The 13,787-nt window shown below is 46.3% G+C and overlaps 1 protein-coding gene across 4 annotated transcripts in view; it reads left to right on the top strand.

Moving 5' to 3' along the window:
• The window catches only part of Cracd (capping protein inhibiting regulator of actin dynamics), a 215,374-nt gene that overhangs the window by 98,043 nt on the left and 103,544 nt on the right, over positions 1–13,787 (top strand). The gene's annotated exons all lie outside the window — the stretch shown is intronic.

The following is a 13,787-nucleotide window of genomic DNA, read 5'->3' as shown; positions in this document are numbered from 1 at the left end:
TTCTATGTTTTCTTGTCAATGTAACCAATTGTGAGTGTGTTTTCTTTACAGTTAAAATACATGTACACACACACTCACACACACACGCACGTGCATGCACACACACTCAATATATAAATATATAAATAAACAAATAAATAAGCTAGGCCCCATCACCACACTAGTTTCTCAGGGCTGCTAAAACAAAGTGCCAATACTAGGTGGCTGGAAACAACAGAAATTCACCACTTTACTGTTCTGTAGCCTTATCAAATCAGCCCCTAGTTGGGCCCGCTCCCTTCCAGACTCGGACTGGGCATCCCTTCCCTCCCATCCTCTTCCTTCCTAGCCTGCAGTGGTCCTCGGCAGCCTTTGGCAGTCCTTGGCCTGCAGCCACATTGCTTCAGTTTCTGTGCACATCTTCGCATAGCATCCCTATGGTACATGTTCAGACGCCATCGTCCCCTTTCTTACAAGGACACCAGACATTGCATTAACAGCCCACCCTTCTCAGCTGCAATGTCTTCTTAACTGATTACCCACACAGCAACTCTGCTAGAAATAAGGCTGCTTTCTCAGGTATGGGGTGGAGAGTGAAGCCCTCAGCTTATCTTAGGTGAGGGGGACACAGTTCAATCCTTCACAACCACCTTTCATGGAACATGACCGTCCCCACTGTCCAAGCAGAGGTACCATCTCGGGAAACTCAGAGGTCTGAGTCAGTGATGGAAACAGCCAGGCCAGTGTGGACTCCACCTTGTCACTCATGTGCCCTTGGTAACAGGTAGAGTGGCAGGGACTTGCCCTGCTGAGAACAGGAGTTACACAAACACAGCATTGCAGTCCGCCTGTATTTCAGCTCTGAGATTTCTCAGTTCCCCTCCCCACCCCTGTTAAAGGGAGGAGCCTCCTCGCCCAGGTCTCTCTCTATTTTACATCTTGTCTCCTGGCGTGACTGATACAGAGGGCAGATGCCTTTTCTCCTTTTTAGGACCTTTTCCAGGAAAATACTAGTACAATTTCTGTGGTGTGTAGAACATTTAGTGGTGGGAACATTTTTTTCTCATGTAATATAGAAAAATGTACACACATATACACGCATACCACACTCTCTGAGTCACTTGGCTTAATATGTTGAATCTAGGGGATTCGGAAGTATTTAATATGTTTTGCTTTTCATTATATTTAAAAGCCTCTTCCATATGAAGCTTGTCTAGATGTTTGTGAGAGTGAGACCATACGAGGAGTTTTTAGTTCGGCACAATCTTTAGAGAAATGCCTGAAACAGTGGAGCTACACCAGCATGGAACAGAGCACCCTCCATCCCTGTGAGGACACGTGGTTGAGAAGATGGTGTCCCAGCCAAAGGCAGTCACAGCAGAGGAGTGTCTATGTCTCTGTCAGGGTTGCATATGGTCAATGCTGTTTTCAGTCAGGGAGGGAAAGCAAAGCTGCGGGAGGAAAAAAACCTCACAAGATCAAACCAGAAAGATTAGGAATTTACCAAGATGATGAAGGCAGGGAAGCTGTACAGGGATGACGGTGAGGACAGGAGGCTGCACAGGGATGACTGGGGAGGACAGCAGGCTGCACAGGGATGACTGCTGAGGACAGCAGGCTGCACAGGGATGACTGGGGAGGACAGCAGGCTGCACAGGGATGACTGGGGAGGACAGCAGGCTGCACAGGGATGACTGGGGAGGACAGGAAGCTGCACAGGGATGACTGGTGAGGACAGGAGGCTCTATAGGGGGTGGTTCATGAGGACAGGGAGGACCAATTGTCTGTAGCTTTGGCTAAATGGTATGGGAAGAAAGGGGATGCAGGGAAGATTGACAGCCCCAGCAGCCTTCCCTAAGTTTGCTGTTTCTGCCTAGCAGCTTCTTCCAAGATCCCATCTCTCTCACCTTCATTGGAGATGTGCTTAATCCCCTCAGCTCTGGTGCTTTGCTTTCCACTCAGTGGCTGACTGCTTGGAGGTATGTGCTGGAGCATAGGTTTTTCCAAGTGCCAGAGTAGAAAAGAAAAACCCTGTCCTCTTCCCAGGGATCCTTCTGCTCTCTGACAGCATGCATTCTCTCTGGTTCCGGAAGCACGTGAAAATGACAAGGTCTTCTCATTGTCTATTGAATTAAAATGACCTGTCATCGTTGTCTGATGTCATCGTCACCTCAGAGCCCTGCTCCCTACAGCCATCTGGCTGATGTTCAGAGTCTGGTAAACACGAGCCGATTTAACTGATACGGTAGGATTTTATTGTTGTTTGGGACCGTGCCGGGGTTCAGACCCAGACCTAGCACACACCAGGCCAGCACTGCCCCACTGAACTGCGCTGCCAGCCCTGCAGCTGGCTTTGATGGAGACAGCTGGTCCACAGCCCCTGCTCCTGAGACTGCCCCTGCTGAGTAAGAACTAGAGTCCCGGCTGGAGAGATGGGCCACCTGTAAAGGTCCACAGCCCCTGCTCCTGAGACTGCCCCTGCTGAGTAAGAACTAGAGTCCCGGCTGGAGAGATGGGCCACCTGTAACACCAGAGCTGAGCTGCAGCCTAGGGACGGAGGCAGGAGCTTCCCAGGGACTCCTCATTGGCCTTCCTAGCCAACTAATGAATATGGGTTCAGTGAGTGTCCATCTTCCTTTCAGAGAATAAGGTGGAACCTGAAGAGGAAGACACATGAGTTGGAACTATGCCCCCCAACACACAGAGACAGATATATACACATACAGACATACATGCATACACACGTACTCACACAAACACACAGGCATACACATAGGTATGTCTATACACAGACACATACATACATATTCTCACACACAGACACACAGAGGCACATGCAGACATAGACATACACATATACACAGACAAACATAGACACACATACACACACACATAGACAGACACATATATACATACACATATACACAGACAAACACAGACACACATACACACACACATAGACAGACACATATATACATACACATACACATATACACAGACAAACACAGACACACATACACACACACATAGACAGACACATATATACATACATATACACATATACACAGACAAACACAGATGCACATACATAGACAGACACATATATACACACACATACACATATACACAGACCTATACTCACATACACAGACACATGCATACATACCCACAGACCTACACACATATACACACACACACATACACACAGACCTATACACACAGACACACACACAGACACATATACACAGACATATACTCACATACACAGACACATGCACACATACCCACACACACATACCCATAGACCTACACATACACACACACATAGACAGATACATATATACACACACATACACATATACACAGACCTATACACACACATACCCACACACACGTACACGCATACATACACATATACGATGACCTACACACACATACATAGATACACACACGTTAGTGTGTGGCCAAGTAAACCAGGAGCCCTTTGATTAGATTATTTACTATAAGCTTCTGGCAAGTACTGGGCTTGCCCTTAGTTCCCAGTAATTTCATATTGCTGAGATACTCTGAATACTTTAGTACAGTTTTAAATATTCAGATCACATAACATACAATTAGCTGTTCAATCAATTTACTTTTTCCCAAGATTAACCATTTTAAGCTGGATGTAATGGTACAAGTCTGTAATGCCAGATAATTGGGAAATTGAGGCAGGTGAATCACAAATTCAAGTCCAACCTTGGTGATTTAATAAGACCCTGTCTCAAAAAGAAAAGGACAAAAGCACAGGGGTGTAATGGGGTGGAAATGACAGGATGCCTGCCTGGTGTGTGTGAGGCTCTGGGTCCAGCCCGCAGGACCATAGCACGACGAAATAAAATAATCCATTTCAAAGTGTTTCAAAGTGAACAAATTCATCGATATATTTAGTATATCCACAGGTCATCAATTTATTACCTCCGACCCATTCCAAAACCTCTTCATTTCCTCAGATGAAACTCTGCACCCATTTAACACTCACCCCACCCCCGCCTCCTGGCAACCGTGAGTCTACTCTGCATCTCTATGTGTCTACCTATTCTAGGGTTTTCATATAAATGGAATCGTCAGCATGTGACCTCTTGTGGCTTGTAAAAAAAAACTTGTAATTACCAATCATTTTTCAATAATCTCATCCATACTCGGGAGTGTTGACATGCCGTCGGAGTACCAGTAGTTTCTAATTGTATTCCAAGAAAACCACCTCAGGGGCGCGAGCCTCCCTGCATTACTTCATGAGACAAAGGGCACTTTAGGATGAAATTAGCAATCTACCAAGCCGTGAGAAGTCAGCTTTACCTAGTTTCACCTCTGCCGTATGGCCCAGTCCCTTCAGCCACCTGCCCCCCAACCCCTGACTTCAGCCATTGTCCTCCTTGTTTGAACTCCGATATATCCCTTCATGCAGCGGAACCTGTAATTGATATTTTGGCTAAGGATCTCGAGATTAGATTGCTAGCTGAAGCGACAAAGCCGTGCCCCTCCCGAGGGTGTTAGATGATACCAGTCGCTGGGATGAAAATTTGAGGCATACTTTACACTGTCATCTCCCGGGGACTCCTTAGGAAAACAGTCCCCCCCCCCCCCCCCCCGGAGAAGGGAGCTGGGATGCAGACTGTGAAGGCTTGAAATGTGAGTCCCCTCTCCATCTGCCCGGCGTAACCTAAGACGGGAGCACAGGTGGAGAAGCGGGAAACTGGGTGGCAAACAGGATTCTGTGGGATTGAAAGTCTCATTCAATCCTTTTGTGGTAGCATAAGGGCCCATGTTCCAAGACTGCAGAGCAGAAGAATTGGGTTGAACTGTGCCAGTGGCTTAGTCAGTGAAGGCTACCTATTGTTCTCTCTCCTGAGGCCTCCTGGGAGGCTACGGTCATTAACAAGAACCCTTGGGACCACAGTAGAATACAGGTCCATGCTGGCTTGTCTCCACCAGAGGTGAATATTGTGGACCACATTGTACACGAGATAGCACTGACTCACCAGCTTTCAACTCCAAAAAGTTACTTCCAAAAGCCTCATGATATCACCTACAAAGTACCGGGGTTGCTTAGACCACAAAATTGAGTGATGGTCTTCCAAGGGGGCAGTTTTGCGGTTCGTCTCTTTCTTCCTCCTGCCGTCTTCCCTGCTTCTCCTCCTCTCCCTCCCATGAGCAGTATAGGGCTGCTCATGCACCAGACTTGGTGCTCGGGGCTAAGGCTATAAAATGAGACCCTGCTGTCTAGGGGTTGATGTCACGCCCTCCCTGAACCATCTGTCTGCTGCTTCTTGTTCTGCTTCTACAGAGACATGGAAGGGTTCATGTACGTGTCTGTCCCTTACAGTAGGAAGCAGCGTGAAAGCCTAGAGTCCCGCCTGCCTTGGAGCCTTTGAATCTAGCGTTAGCAAACACCAAGGGCATTGCCGCGTGAACTGAACTTCACCGAACTGAATTCAGATATGTAAACAGATAACAGGCTAAAGTGTGGTTAGTGATATTTGAGAGGGCTTTTTTATTTTTTTTTTTGCACAGAATGCCTGGAGCACAAAAGGCAAAGTAAACACCCATGGGGAGAAGAGGGGCCTCCCAGGGGTGCCATCTGAGCTCTCTGGAAAGAGGAGAAGGTGTTTGCCAGACAAACAAGGGGAACCCACAATCACCAGAGGTCACACCATATGAACATTCTTCTTGGGAGGGGACCTCCTGCCACTCTCTGTGCTTTCCTGCATCGTCTGGTGTCCCGTGAGACATGGGCATAAGCCTGGGCACAGTGTCTGCTCTTCAAGAGGTTAAAACCAGGGGAGAAAAATATGCTGGGTTCCCCACCCCTAAAATGCCACCCATTTTAATTTCTTCCTTATTAAAATAAGTACAAGTTCATTTCTTCTCTACACTGACTCGAATTGGCAAGCGCTCACATCCCAGGGTCCTTTCAGTATTTGGGCAAACATGCCAAATGCCTCCCACGGAAGAGGCAGGGCTCTGCGCTCCAGGCTTACAAAGGACAAATAGGAATAGAATTTTGCTCCTAAGGAGACCAAAATGGACGCCGCACACAGAAAGCTAAAAGTCGGCAGGGAGAGGGGCCGCCACCTCTCCCTACCATTTCCTATCCGAGCAAAAATCTCATGTCTCTGCCCAGCCACAGAACTGGGGTTAAGCTCTTCGAAATAAGAGACTTTATTTCTGAAGTGCGGAGGTCCAGGGGACAATGAGGAAGGCTGTACTACTCCGGAGAGACAAAAGCACCAAAAGTGCTGGGACAAGTCTCCCCAAGTCCTTTCCGTGCCAAAAACCAGCCCCAGAGCCACAGTGGAGACGGGACTCACATTTCAGTCAGGATTTGGTGATATGTGCATCTTCAATTTTTAATAAATGTTGACATTCTACTAGAACCCCAGTTCACAATTTCGATGATCTGACAAGCAAGGACCAGGTTTTACCAGAACCCAGCACACTGTCCCACCTGGGAACACTGGGGCAGTGACTTACTTGATTGATGCCCGTCATAGAGATGGTTGCTCACCTGGGCTCCATCCCCTCTGTCCTTCTCAACATCTCAGCTGTACTTAAACACATTTGCAAAGGAGGGGTCCTCTGACCCCTCCTCTCCCGGAAGTGATTTTTTTTCTTGTAGACTCCCACAGCAGTTCCTGTGGATGTCTGTCTTCACTCATCAGCTCTCTCTGGCCTATGACTGTTGGTTAAAAAAAAAAAAAAGAGTCCTCTTGCCAGGTGGTGGTGGCACACACCTTTAATCCCAGCACTTGGGAGGCAGAGGCAGGTGGATCCCTGTGAGTTCAAGGCCAGCCTGGTTTTACAAACCAAGTTCCAGTAAGGCACCAAAGCTACAGAGAAGCCCTGTCTTGAAGGACATTTAGTGTTGGCATCCCCCTCCTCTCCGTCCTCGCCTACACGACTACCCTACGATGCCATGCCCTCCTTGCCTCTGTCAGGTAGTGTCTGAAGAAAGATTTGAAGGATTTTCTTCAAAGCGTCTTTGAAGAAATGTCTCTGGGGAATTCTTATTTAAACAGCATGCAGCAGGGCTCCTTTATTTTAACACTTCCCAAATATAGATATTCTGGAGACTTTGTAAATCGGGTTCCCAAAAGGACTTATCCACAGAAATATCAGTAATTTTGCTGGGAACACACATCAGTTTCGTATTGTAACACAGTCTTACAAACATAGCAGCTAAGAATACACTGTAGTCCTAAAGTCACAAGTCAGCCGGGCTGCTTGGGACACACTGTAGCTCTAGACAATGATGTCTAATCTTTAATATTATAATGTCTGATTAGACCCAATCCTCCTGACTGCTTCAGGAGATAACTTTCGGATAGCTCGTCAAGGTTTCCCGCCTTCCTTGGCTGTGGCAGCTTCCTCTCTCTTCCAAACCAGCACTGCTACATCTTCCACTGAGGCCTCTCCCTCTGCGGACCTTTCCAGCCCTCATCACTGCTCCTCCTGTGCTTCGCAGGCCCTTGACTCCCTCTTTAGAAGACCCTGTGATCTTATTGGGTTCACCCTGATAACTAAGGCTCAGTGTCCTATTGGCAGAGCATCCTTTGCCTTGTAACATAACAAGTCACGGGCTCTGGGGACTCCACCTGCCCATGACAGGTGTTCTTCAGCTCCGTGGCTAGCCCATAGGGGAATTTCTTAAGGGAGTGCTGCAGCCGCGGTTTATAACGGTGTTCCTCAGGGGAAATGGGCCCTCAGGTGAGGAACAAAACAGGTTCACACCTGTGCAGCACAACAAGGGGTGAACAGTAGAAGCTTTGTCTAGTAGCAGTGATGATGACAACGATGGCAATAAAGATCCCTAAAAGGAACTAGCGAGGAGTCTCCGTGGTTAAGACCGCTTGCTGATCTTGCAGGGAGCATCTAGGTTCTGTTCCAAACACCCCTATCAATCAGCTCACAGCATCTGTTAACTCCAGTTCTAGGGGATCTGACGCCCTCTTCTGGCCTCCATGCAGGCAGGCACACACATATACATAAAAATATTTTTTAATCCTCTAAAATAAAGATTACTGAAGGTCTCTTACTAAAGGTTTTCAGGACTTCTAAACTACATAAATATGAACCTATTGTGCACTGAAATAAAGGTAAAATATCATTTTATGGTACACTTATATTTTTATTTAAAAAGTGTGCTTACTGGGAATTTGAGGTCTGGCCATTGCTAGACTTACATGGATGTAAAGATGTGTTACTTTTGCTTATTCTGCATTTGTTTAATTATGTAAAGATGTGTTGCATCTGTTTAACCTTGCCTGCCTAAGACACATGATTGGTCTAATCAAAAAGCTGAATGGCCAATAGCTAGGCAGGAGAGGGATAGGTGGGGCTGGAGAGCAGAGAGAATAAATAGAAGAGAAGAGGGAGAAGAATGAGAAAGAAGAGAATGGGGAATGAGGGGCTCACCCTGGGCCAGAAGCCAGGCAGTTGCCATCCAGACATAGAGACAGCAGGACAATAAAATATACAAAAAGAAAGAAGGTAAAAAGTAGATAAAGAGAAATAGATTAAAATAAGAGCAAAAATAAGGCTGAGCATTCATAACTAATAATAAGTCTCCATGTCACGATTTGGGAGCTGGCCGGTGACCCCAAAGAAAAATCCTGGTACAATATTGTGCCTGTCATAGCTATGTGGGCAGTAGCAAAGAAAAAGTCATAAAGTTACAAATTACCCAATTTCTCAGTGATGATGGATTTTTCTCTTTTAAAGGCAAAGTCTTACTATGTAGTTGGCTGGCCTAGAACTCACTATGTACATCAGGCTAGCCTAGAACTCACCATGTAGCTTAAGCTGGTCTCAAACATAGGTCTGCCCACCACTGCTTCCCCAATTCTGGAATTATATGCCTGTGCCACCCACCCGTCCTACGATAAGATTTTGAAGGTTACGGAGTATGAGCTAAAGTTGAATAAAGAGCAGTTAATACCACAGCATCTTCAGAGGCCAGCAGAAAAAATTAAGCCAAAGTGTTATGCTCTTTATGTTTGAGTCTTGTGTTAAAATGGTAACCTCCGGGGGGCTGGGGGTGGTGGCCGCTGACAAGGCCTCTGGGAGGTGATTGGGTCATGAGAGCAGAGCACCTTACTAATGGAAGAAATGGAAGGGATGTCCTAAAGATGTCCCCAGAGAGCAAGCTTGTGAGGACATAGCTACCATGACCTCACCAGGGAACCAGAGGGGCCCGGCCCTTGACACTAGACCTGCTAGACCTCGCTGAGCTTGGGCTTCAGTCCTAAGCTGGAGAATGAATTTCTCCAGTTTGCTATTTTACTGCAGCAGCCTGAATGACCTTGGCACATGAGAATCAGTGACAGTGCGGGCAGTGAGCGGACCCTGACGCTGGTTAATCCCTTGGGTTCATCTGGTCCGTTTCAAATGGAGAGATGACATTTATGCTGAGATTGTGTGCAGTATCCTAGCAAAGCTTTCGGTAGAATTAAGTGAAGCAGGAAGTAATAAATGAGCTTTAAGGGAAGAGACTTCCTTTTTTTGAGATAGGGTTTCTCTGTGTAACAACCCTGCCTGTCCTGGAACAACTCACTTTATCGACCAGGCTGGGTTCCAACTCACAGAGATTCATCTGCTCCTGCCTCCCAAATGCGCGGATTAAAGGCGTGAGCCACCACCACCCAGCAAGATTTCTTAAAAACTAAATTTCCCCCTTTTTCTTATCTTATATGTATGGGTGTTTTGCTTGTATGTATGTCTTTGTGCACTGCATTAGTGCAGTACCAGAGAAGGCCAGAAGAGGGCATTGGATTCCCTTGGGCCAGCACTGCAGATGTTTGTGAGCCATCGTATGGGCACTGGGAATTGAGCTAGGGTTTGCTGGGAGAGCAGCCGTCTCTCCAGCTCTAAAGAAACTTTCTTGGTGTAATGTTGATCGAAAGTATTAAAAATGTCTTTGGTTGTATGTTTTCTGTTGAGTTAGTTTATGTGTGTGTGCGTGCGTGCATGCTTGTGTGTGTAAGTAAGGCCATCTCCAGAGAGAATTAACCCTGAATGTGTGTGATTCCATCCCACAAGCTGGGAACCCAGGCAGATACAATGGGGAAGAGGAGGAAGTCAGATTCCTGTGAGCATTCCTGTCCTTTGCTTCCCAGTTCACAGAGACTTGAAGCCTCATTGCCAGCTCCAGCCACCTCAGACTAAGCTACTCCAGGTTGCCCTGTCATCCCTGGCATGATGGACCAAACTCCTTTAAAGTACAGGCCAAATAAATCTTTCTTTCCCTCATGTGGCTTCGGTCAGATTTTGTCAGAGCAACAGGAACAGTAACTAGGGTACATTCAAACCACAGCTTTGACTTTATAGAGATTTAAATGTTTCAAAAATTATATTTATCAGGGGGCTGGAGAGATGGCTCAGTGGTTAAGAGCATTGCCTGCTCTTCCAAAGGTCCTGAGTTCAATTCCCAGCAACCACATGGTGGCTCACAACCATCTGTAATGAGGTCTGGCGCCCTCTTCTGGCCTGTAGGCATACAGACAGAACATTGTATACTAAATAAATAAATAAATAAATAAATAAATAAATAAAAATTATATTTATCAGGGAATTTTTTCTTAATAAACAATAATCGTAAAAATTATTATCTACAAATAACTTTTGAGTTACTGGGGAAAATAATGGAGGAAAAATTGAAAATGCTTTAACATATTATCCTGTTTTATAAACCTGTTCACGTCCCCCAAGAAATACTATAATGACAAACAGGTACATGTTTGGGCATTAGAGATCTCTCCAATGCTCTTTATTTGGAATTAAATTTTCCGGTTAGCATACAGAGCCATGGATTTCCCGGTGGCATCTTAATGCATATGCATCCTCATCCTCCTCCTCCTCCTCCTCCCCTCCTCCTCCTCCTCCTTCTCCTCCTCCTCCTCCTCCTCCTCCTCCTCCTCCTCGTCTGTCCCCATCCCCCACGTTCCTGCCTCCTCCCAGCTGGCTCCCTTTCTTTCCCCATTCAGGCCCTGCTTCGACTTTCCTAGCACAGATATTCCATTGCTTTTGATTTCCCATTTCTTTAAGTTCTCTTTCTCCTGTCTCATCGTCCCCTTCTGAGTTTTGTGACACGTAAGTACACACATGTAGACACATGTCTAGGTGTGCATACGTCTATGTACATGCACATATGCATATGTAATTTCAAATCTAGATTCTGCATTAAGAGAAACCATTCAGTGTTTGTCTGAGTCTGGCTTATTTTGCTTAACGTAGTGACCCCTAGCTCCAGCGTTCCTCCTGCAAACGTACAGATGGTTTTGAAATGGAATAATCCAAATGCTAGAAGCTTGGACATTTGATGAGATAGAATTTTCCTGTGCCTGGTTTAGGGGTTAAGTGGCTTGACTCAGCATAAACATTGACTCAGCTACTAATAAAAAGGAAAGTGTCCCTTCATAAATCCTGCCTGTTCTTTCCAGGTCTGGGGAACACAGTAAATTTCTTCCTTGGGACAAGGGTCAGCAATGTGGCAGAGGCTATAATTCACTGGATGGGCTGCTTGTGTCGACGGTGGCACGCGACAGAAGCGGCAGTGTTTGATCGCTGGTGCAGTTTGCTTCCTCCCCTCCCATTCCATCAGGTTTATATGCATCAGTGTGCCGACTGGTAATGATGAGCTGGGTGCCTGAAGGCAGAACCCATGCTGCGTTGCTGCGAGTGGGGGGCAGCCCACCCCTCGTTCCCGTAAGCATTGTGTTCATGTGTTTGTATGATGTACTCTTTTATTTCAGTAACATTAAAAAGCCATGGCCTCGGAGGAAATTAAACTAGCAAAGACTGTTCGCAGCGAGGCTCTGAGCGCTCAAGTCTCAGGTACAGTACGAAGTAGCTGCTATGAGTTGCCAATTAAAGAGACAGTAGCTATCTTTCCCCTCTTGTTCTCTGTGCACAAAAATGCCTGGATTTACTTCTGGATCACCTGCATAAGAACCTCTCTGGTCTTTGGCAGCGCACGTCACCGTGGGCGCTGAACTCCTGGCCGAGCTCTTGGGTCTCCACTTGGCACCTACTGACTCTCCTTGGTTCATTCCCATCACACTGGATTGCCTCGTTTCCCGTCCCACAGGTACAAGAGGCAATGCCATTAGAAAGTCGAAGCGATTACGAGAGCCAGACTCACAAGCCTAGTAAGAAATGATAGCTGAGAAACGAAAGAGGCAGAAAATGTGTTTTTCTGTGCCGTGGCAGAAGGCAGAAGGGTCTCTTTTCTGCTTTGAGACATCACTTTTCTGTATCTAAATTCAATAGTATTAGCTCTGAGACATGAAGTCTTTTGCTTAAGGTATAATCTAGTATGAAGCACTGTCCACTCAAAATGCTGGGGTTTGGGTTGTGTCTTTGTTTTTAAGACAGGCTGCCACAGTGTAACCCAGACTACAGCTTGCTGTCTGCCTGCTTCGGTCTCACAAGGGCGTGGGATCGTGAGCATGCACTACCATGCCAGGCAAATGTTTTGATACAGATAAGGATAGCATCTCGTTAGCCTCTGCATTCATCCATAACAGATAAACTGAAATCACGCCAATAGCTGGCCACGAGCAGGCCCCTTGTCTGTGGTGCTCAGAGCACTCTGACTTTAAACTCCTATTTCAATTCTTCTTCTCTTTCCGTGCGATAGTCCTCACGGGGCAGTGAGTGGGCTGACCCCATCTTTCTTGGGATGAGAAGGCACTGAGAGCATCCACGCGCTCTTGCTGCTGGACTCCCCACGGACGGTAGAGCTTTGTCTGACTTTAACTTTCTACATTGTGACTTGTCTTTTTCAAAACAAAACAAAACAAAAGGCTTATTTAGATGCATCACAAACCTCTCTTTGGGGAGACTGGAGTCAGAATTGGGATGAGGAAGCCAGGGAAGGGCATCTGCACTGCGCTAAGTCTCACCACCTGGGAAGGAGCACCATCCCTAGGGGTACCTTGACAGTGTGTTTGGGAGAGTCACACCCCGCCACAATTTTCTGTGGCTTAGACGATGAAATTTGCCCCGTCCCTTTGAGAAGTTACAAAGTTTGTTAGCTCGCCTCATCTCCTTCTGGTACAGAATGATTTTTTTTTAAAGGATTTTGTTTTCCTTTGATTGCGTGACTCTCCTACACGTTTCTTATCTTTTCTCATTAGAAATCACAAGATCTACCATGCTGTGTGATTCGTTGCCACAGCTCTAGAATTGCTGAAGATATGAGTAGGCTTTCGCAGGCAGCTCTATGGAAATCCCTAAGAATCCAGATTTTATTTCTTATCTGTATATAAGCCTGGTGTGGTGCTGCCCAGTTAAAATCACAGCTACTCAGGAGGCTGAGGCAGGAGGATCCCTTGAACCTCAAGGCCAGCCTAGGGAAGGGAGTGAAAGGGACCTCATCTAAAATAAAAGTCATAAGTTGCTCTAAGTCTTATGCGATGGTTTCTTTTAGACAGAAGACACTGTGTAGCCCACACCCACACACTTCAAAAACAAGAGTGGAGGGCTTTGATGTTAGAGAGTGGCTCTGGAGGTTAGCCAGAGAGGTACCAGATTGGTGACAGTCTGGTTCCAGCCTCCTGTAGATGCTTCCCCACTCCTGTTCCTCAGATGGGGAAATGATAGCATCTGGAAATAGGAGGAAATAAATTAAGAAAGAGCAGGTCCGCCTCACACTGCGTAGTACCTGTGGAGAGGCGGAGGAAGAAAACTATTTGCGAAGGTTTTATTTTTTTCTTTTATTATTACTAAATTCTAGGTACTCTATGCCACAAATACTGTTTTTCTAAAAA

The sequence above is a fragment of the Microtus oregoni genome, unplaced genomic scaffold (genome assembly GCF_018167655.1).
Source record: "Microtus oregoni isolate MIOR12 unplaced genomic scaffold, Mior012 000021F_ref0000039, whole genome shotgun sequence".
NCBI lineage: Eukaryota > Metazoa > Chordata > Mammalia > Rodentia > Cricetidae > Microtus > Microtus oregoni.
This window is presented reverse-complemented; position numbering and strand designations above follow the sequence as displayed.